Source organism: Propithecus coquereli, unplaced genomic scaffold, assembly GCF_000956105.1.
Source record: "Propithecus coquereli isolate 6110/MARCELLA unplaced genomic scaffold, Pcoq_1.0 Scaffold156, whole genome shotgun sequence".
NCBI lineage: Eukaryota > Metazoa > Chordata > Mammalia > Primates > Indriidae > Propithecus > Propithecus coquereli.
Window position 1 is genome coordinate 6868914 of NW_012140080.1, and position 6000 is coordinate 6874913.

The window sequence follows — 6000 nt, forward strand, 5'->3', positions numbered from 1 at the left end:
TTTTTTTTTTTGAGACAGACTCTCATTCTGTTGCCCTGAGTAGAGTGCCGTGGCATCAGTCTAGCTCACAGCAACCTCAAACTCCTGGGCTCAGGCGATCCTCCTGCCTCAGCCTCCCAAGTAGCTGGGACTATGGGCATGCACCACCATGCCTGGCTAATTTTTATAGTTTTAGTAGAGATGGGGTCTCACTCATTGCTCAGGCTGGTCTCAAACTCCTGAGCGATCCTCCTGCCTCGGCCTCCCAGAGTGCTAGGATTACAGGTGCGAGCCACTGCACCCAGCCGAGTTCATGCTCTTAACTCCATGCTCTGGTGCCTTGCCGTGGGAAGGGCCACCCAAGGCCTGCAGCCCCTTAGAAATAGCACTCTTATTTCCCCAGGGCATGCTGTGAAATGAGAACATTAACCCTCCCTCCACCCCCAGCTCTCCTGCTAAATTTCAGAGCCCATCTGAGCATCGACCACCCACCCCTCCAGCTGCTTTTATTGGGAAGCTGTTTGTGAAAGGGGAATTGGAATTTCACTCAAAAGCTTTTTCTTTCTTTAGGAAATATAGTTCTCTCAAACTGAGCGCCGGAGCCATTGATTCAGCAATAATAGGAGGTATTTATGTGGAGAACTGTGTCTCCTTGCACGCTCTGCTAATGTTCTCTTTGGCAGGTGTATCGAATATCGACAAAGGAAATTGACGTTGCCCTGCAGTTCCCCAGCTTCTCAGGAAGAAGGGAAAATTAGTTTTGAACAGAGCATAAATACCATCACAGTTGCCCCCAAATATTGATTCTGCACAGTGTCTTACATCGTATGCACATAGTAGGTACATAGTAGTACATAGGCACATAGTAGTACATCATATGCACATAGAAATTGATTAAAAATTGAAATTGATTAAAGCCAGATCACCTGGTGAGAATTCTGTCTGCCACATTCTAGCTGTGTGACCTTGGGCAAGTGACTTCCCTTCTCTGGGTCCTAATTCCCTTTTTAAAGTGGAGCTGATAACAGTACCTGTCACGGTACTGACCTTGTCGGATTTCTGGGGACAGCATACATTAATCGAGGCCCAGTGGCTGGATCAGTGCCTGGCCCATCATACACCCCCAACCAAAAGACTAGTTGCTGCCACGAGGCTGAGTGGGAGAGTGTGGCTGGAATGGAGGAGGTCACCCCGGTCACCCTGCTCCTGATGGTCAGGACCAGAAGTGATACTGACTTTTTTTTACAGATGTTTGCATTGTGATAAAAGTCAAGCAATAGTTGGCAAATTAATGCTGTATGCAAAATAGAGAGCTTTGTAAGTTACTTTAGAGAACATCTAGTTTAATACTCCTCATTTCAGAGGTGGAAACTAAAGCCCAGAGAGGGGAAGGGCTTGTTTAGGCTTCTACAGTATCTTTCAGAGCTGGGACTCAAGTCCCACTAGTGGGGAGGCCACACTGCTTCTCCAGGTTCATTCTCTATCCATGGCTGTGACCTAATCACAGATTTGAAGGTTAACGAATCAACAGACTGCCTTTGGAGAAAGAAATCACAACTCAAGTTGGCCACTTTGGCACTGAGGCACCAGGATTCACTGCTAGGGAGGGACAGCAGCCATCAGTTTAATACTCAGACCTCTGAGCCATGTGATTAGTTAACCAGGGGATTCTTTCTGAGATGTTCTCACCATGAGTTCTGTCCCAACCATTGTTGACTGAGCCCATGGGCAGTATGCATTTCTAGATCATTAGAACCATGGTGATGACTGCAGAAATCGGAGACGCCTTTCTGCCCAGGTTCCAGGGAGGGAAAGTGACCCAGAGAAATACTAGTTGCCTCTTTGTTAATTAGTGGTAGATTTAAAACCACAACCCAGAATTGGAGACTTCCCAGCTAGGAATCTAACTGCAAGGAAACAGTACTTCTCTCAGCAAGCCTCCTTCTAGTGATTTTCCTCATGGTAATGTTTTTAAAATGTTTCAGAAAATCCCCTCCGCTCTGGCCCTTACAAAGACAAACCCCATAGACATAAGAAAGAGGATTTTACACCCATCCAGATTTGAGGACTGTGGATTTACAGAAAGGGGCAAGAGATTACTCCCTGGGGGAAGGGAGGATTAGGCTATGGTCATTTTTGACAGTCAGAGGGTCTAGCCTCAGGCTACTCAAATAGGGTGTCCATGGATGCTGTTAGTAAAATTTTGGTTGCATGTCTGCAATAAGTACAGAAACGGGAAGTAAATGTGTAGAAACTTCTATGGCAAGTGACAGAGTAACTTTATGCTTGCTGAATCTAATAAGAAAAATGTGAACCTATATTTTGTAGATCTTTATGGTTTATCTCATTTTTTCTAGAAATCTATTTTTATTATATTTCTCATAAGTATTGGTCCACAATTGATTGAAAATAATTATAATAAAAAAAGAATACTGGTCCTTCACCTTAGATGAAATTTGAGAAGCTCTTCTGCCTGGTCTCTTCTCCAGAGATTCTGGTGCAATTGGTCAAGGATGCAGCCTGGGCACCGGGTGCAGCCTGGGTGGAAAATCCCTGCCACCCCGGGTCAGCAGCAGCGCCATCACTTGGCAACCTGTTGGAAGTGCAAACTCTTGAGCCAACCCCAGAGTCACTGAATCAGAAACTCTGGGGGTGGGCACAGCAATCCGTGTTGTTAAAAGTCCTCTAGGTTATTTTGATGCATGCTTGAGTCTGAGAACTAGTGCCCTCCACTAGCTCCTTAGGTCAGAGTCTGTCTCCTCTCCCAGCACTGCTCGGGGCTGGCCCGGCAGGCGCAGACATGCACATGCTGACCCAGTGAACATCTCGCACTGAAGCACAAACACACCCTCAGCTGCCCAGGCCCTTCCCCCTCCCCGTGTAGGTGCACCGCCAAAGCCTCAGCCTGAAGAGCAGGGGCAGAAATCTCCTCTTTATAACTCTGGAGAAGATTTCTTTCTTCCTTCTCCTTCCTCTCTGATGAAAAATCTGGCATTGCCTATTTTTTTTACTTATTCGTCATGCATTCATTTGTGCATTTATCATTTGTTGAACCAAAGTTTTTGAGCTCTATCTGCATGCAGGTGCGGTGCGGGTCTGGGATGCGGAGTGGAGGGGAAAGTTCGGATAGAGGAGGGATAGGAGCTGGTGAAGGGGGCATGGCTCCTTCCTAGACCTGGCTATGGCTCTGCCTTCCGTGGGGCTCTGGGTATGTCATGCCCCTGATCTTATCCATAAAATAGGTGCAGTTTCGACTGGATAAACTCTTAGGGCCCTTCCATCTGTAGTGCCCTAGGCTTCTACAGGAGGGATGGTGGCTGAGGCAGTGTGCTTGGCCTATGGGCACACAGTGAGTTCTCAGTTATTATGGGATGAGTGAATGGATGGGTGGAAAAATGGATGGATGCCATGAGGATCATGGAAATGAACAGATGAACCAACAAGGGGCCATGAGGATGAGTGTGAAATCTTTCTGGGGGGCAGGAGAAGGGATGTGTGTGTGTATGTGGTCCTGAGGCTTGAGCAATGGAGACCCATCAAATCCTGCACATCTTTGCTATCCCGTGTTCTGGCCTCACATGCAGAGGAGGCAGGACATCTCAGCAACCCAAGCAATCAGAGCGTGGGCAAGCAGGGGCCAGGACAAGCTCTCCAAGGTAACCCAATCCCATTTCCTGTCTGGGCAGGAAGCTCCCTCTGCAGGTCTGCAGCAGCTGGGTACCCAGCTTGGGCTTGGACGGCCACCCAGGTCCCACCAGCATTTGGGTGGTGGGGGTCCCCTCCTGCAGGCTGCCTTCCCTGACCATTCCAGCCCTCAATAATCTCCCCCCAGCATGCCCACAGCCCCCCAAGTCTGAGCCTCACACTCCAGCCTTTGCTCTCTCTCCAGCCTAAGTCTTCCAACTTGGAAGCTCCATGGATGCTCATAAGTATTTATTTTAAAAAATATTTTTAATAACATAAGAAATACACAAATATATTATCATTATTAAAAAATAAAAACAAGGGAGAAGAACATCTCCCGGCCTTCCCGATAGTATCCACCTCCCTAGGGAACACATTTTATCAGTTCCCTGAGTTTCTTTCCACACCTTAAATTTTGCATTTACATTTGAATTTTTGTATTTCCATTTTTTTGCTAGGGTGTTTACATAAATATCATACTATACAGATGCTCTTCTCGCTTAACAATGTGTCTTAGAGGCCTTTCAGTGCCAGTGCTTTTGTGCTGTGCATCATTTATGGGTGGCATCTATGTTGTGACATAAATATGGCATAAAATATCATGTATGTTAATGGTTTCCTTGCGTGCCAGAGCAGGGACACATGTCCTTTTTAAGGGAGGTGTGGTACATCTCCAGAGTTTCACAATTATAAACTCTGCTGCAGAAATCAGTTTTGCACATGCCTCTATATAATATGTGTAGATATTTCTCCAGGGATAAACTCGAAAGTGAAATTGCTGAACTGAAGGCTATGCATACTTTGTATTTCAATAGATGCTGCTAAACTGCCCTGCAAATTGCTTGCTTCCTGACACCTGAGACCCCCAATATGTCCTACCTGTCCACAACAGTTTTTTTTTTTTTTATTCCAGGGTATTGTGAGGGTACAAACATTATGGTTACACTTTATGTCTTTGCCTCACCCAAGCAAGGGTTAGAGGCATGCCCTTCCCCCCTACAGTGCTCCCCATGTCCTTTAATTGAGGATTTACCCCCTCAAATCCCCCTAATCCCTGGAGAGTATTTCTGCCATGTGATCACCCTAGTGTTGATCAGTTAGTACCAATTTGATGGCGAGTACAAGTGGAGCCCGTTCTTCCGCTCTTGTGGTGCCTCACTTTGGATAATGGGCTTAAGTTTAATCCAGGAAAGTATAAGAGGTTCTAGATCACTGTCGTTTCTTATGGTTGAGTAATATACCATTGTAAGCATATAACAAATTTTAATAAAAGTTTTTAATCAATATTCATTGTGCCAATCTGATAAGCAGGAAGGTGAATCTCATTCTTGCTTTAACTTGCATTTCCTTGATTACTCATAAGGTTGGGCGTATTTTCATATGGCTATTGGCCACTTGTAGAGGAAATTCTGATCGAATGAATTAGTCGTTTAGTAAAGACACTGATAAGGAAGGAGAAGAGTAACGTGGCTCTGGGCAGATTGCTCTGTGAAGTCCCGGATCACTGATCTAGTCCAGGGGGTTGCTCACAGGACCCGGCTGGGGTGCAGGTGAGAAAGGCACTTCTGACTTGTAGAACGATAGAGTCACACAGCCAGTCAGAAGCCAGGCTGGGACCCTTACTTCATGGGGTCTCACCCTAACTGGATACCCCTCAATGTTGGAACTGTTGCTGTCTGAACTCAGGAACCCAACAGATGTGCATGGTGAGGGTTATAGCTCTTTTGACTACAATTTGTATCAGTTATTTATTGCTGCGTAACAAACTACCCCAAAGCATAGTGGTAACAACAGCAATTATTTATTTGCTCCTGCTTCTGCAATTTGAGGAGCAGTTGATGGGAACAGCTCAGAAATAGCTCCATGGATTGTCTGCTGGGGCTGGAACATTCAAGAAGTTTTCTTCATTCACTTGCCTGGAGCCTGGGCTGGGATCGCTGGACCAGCTGGGGCTCAGATGGGCATCTGTCTGTGTGGCCTCTCCGAGTGACTGAGCTTGGGCTTCCTCACAGTATGGCAGTTTTAGGAACATGTCACTTTTTACATGGCAGCTGGTTCCCCCCAGAATACAAAAGTGGGAGCTGCCAGGTCTTCTAACTAGCTGGACCTGGGATCCCCAGAATGTCTCTAGTGCCTCATTTCATTGCCTGATCAGTCACGGGGTCAGGGGAGGAGTGGCAAGGGCCCTTTGTAAAAGAGCACGTGAGCTGGGAATGCAACCTACTGCACAATTGATGTCCTTTCCAAGCAGATTGAGAAGGAAGAGGAGAATGTATTATGACCATGCGGGGTGTCTCAGGAACCCCAGGCCAGGAAATGCAGCTGTGGCAAGGTCTG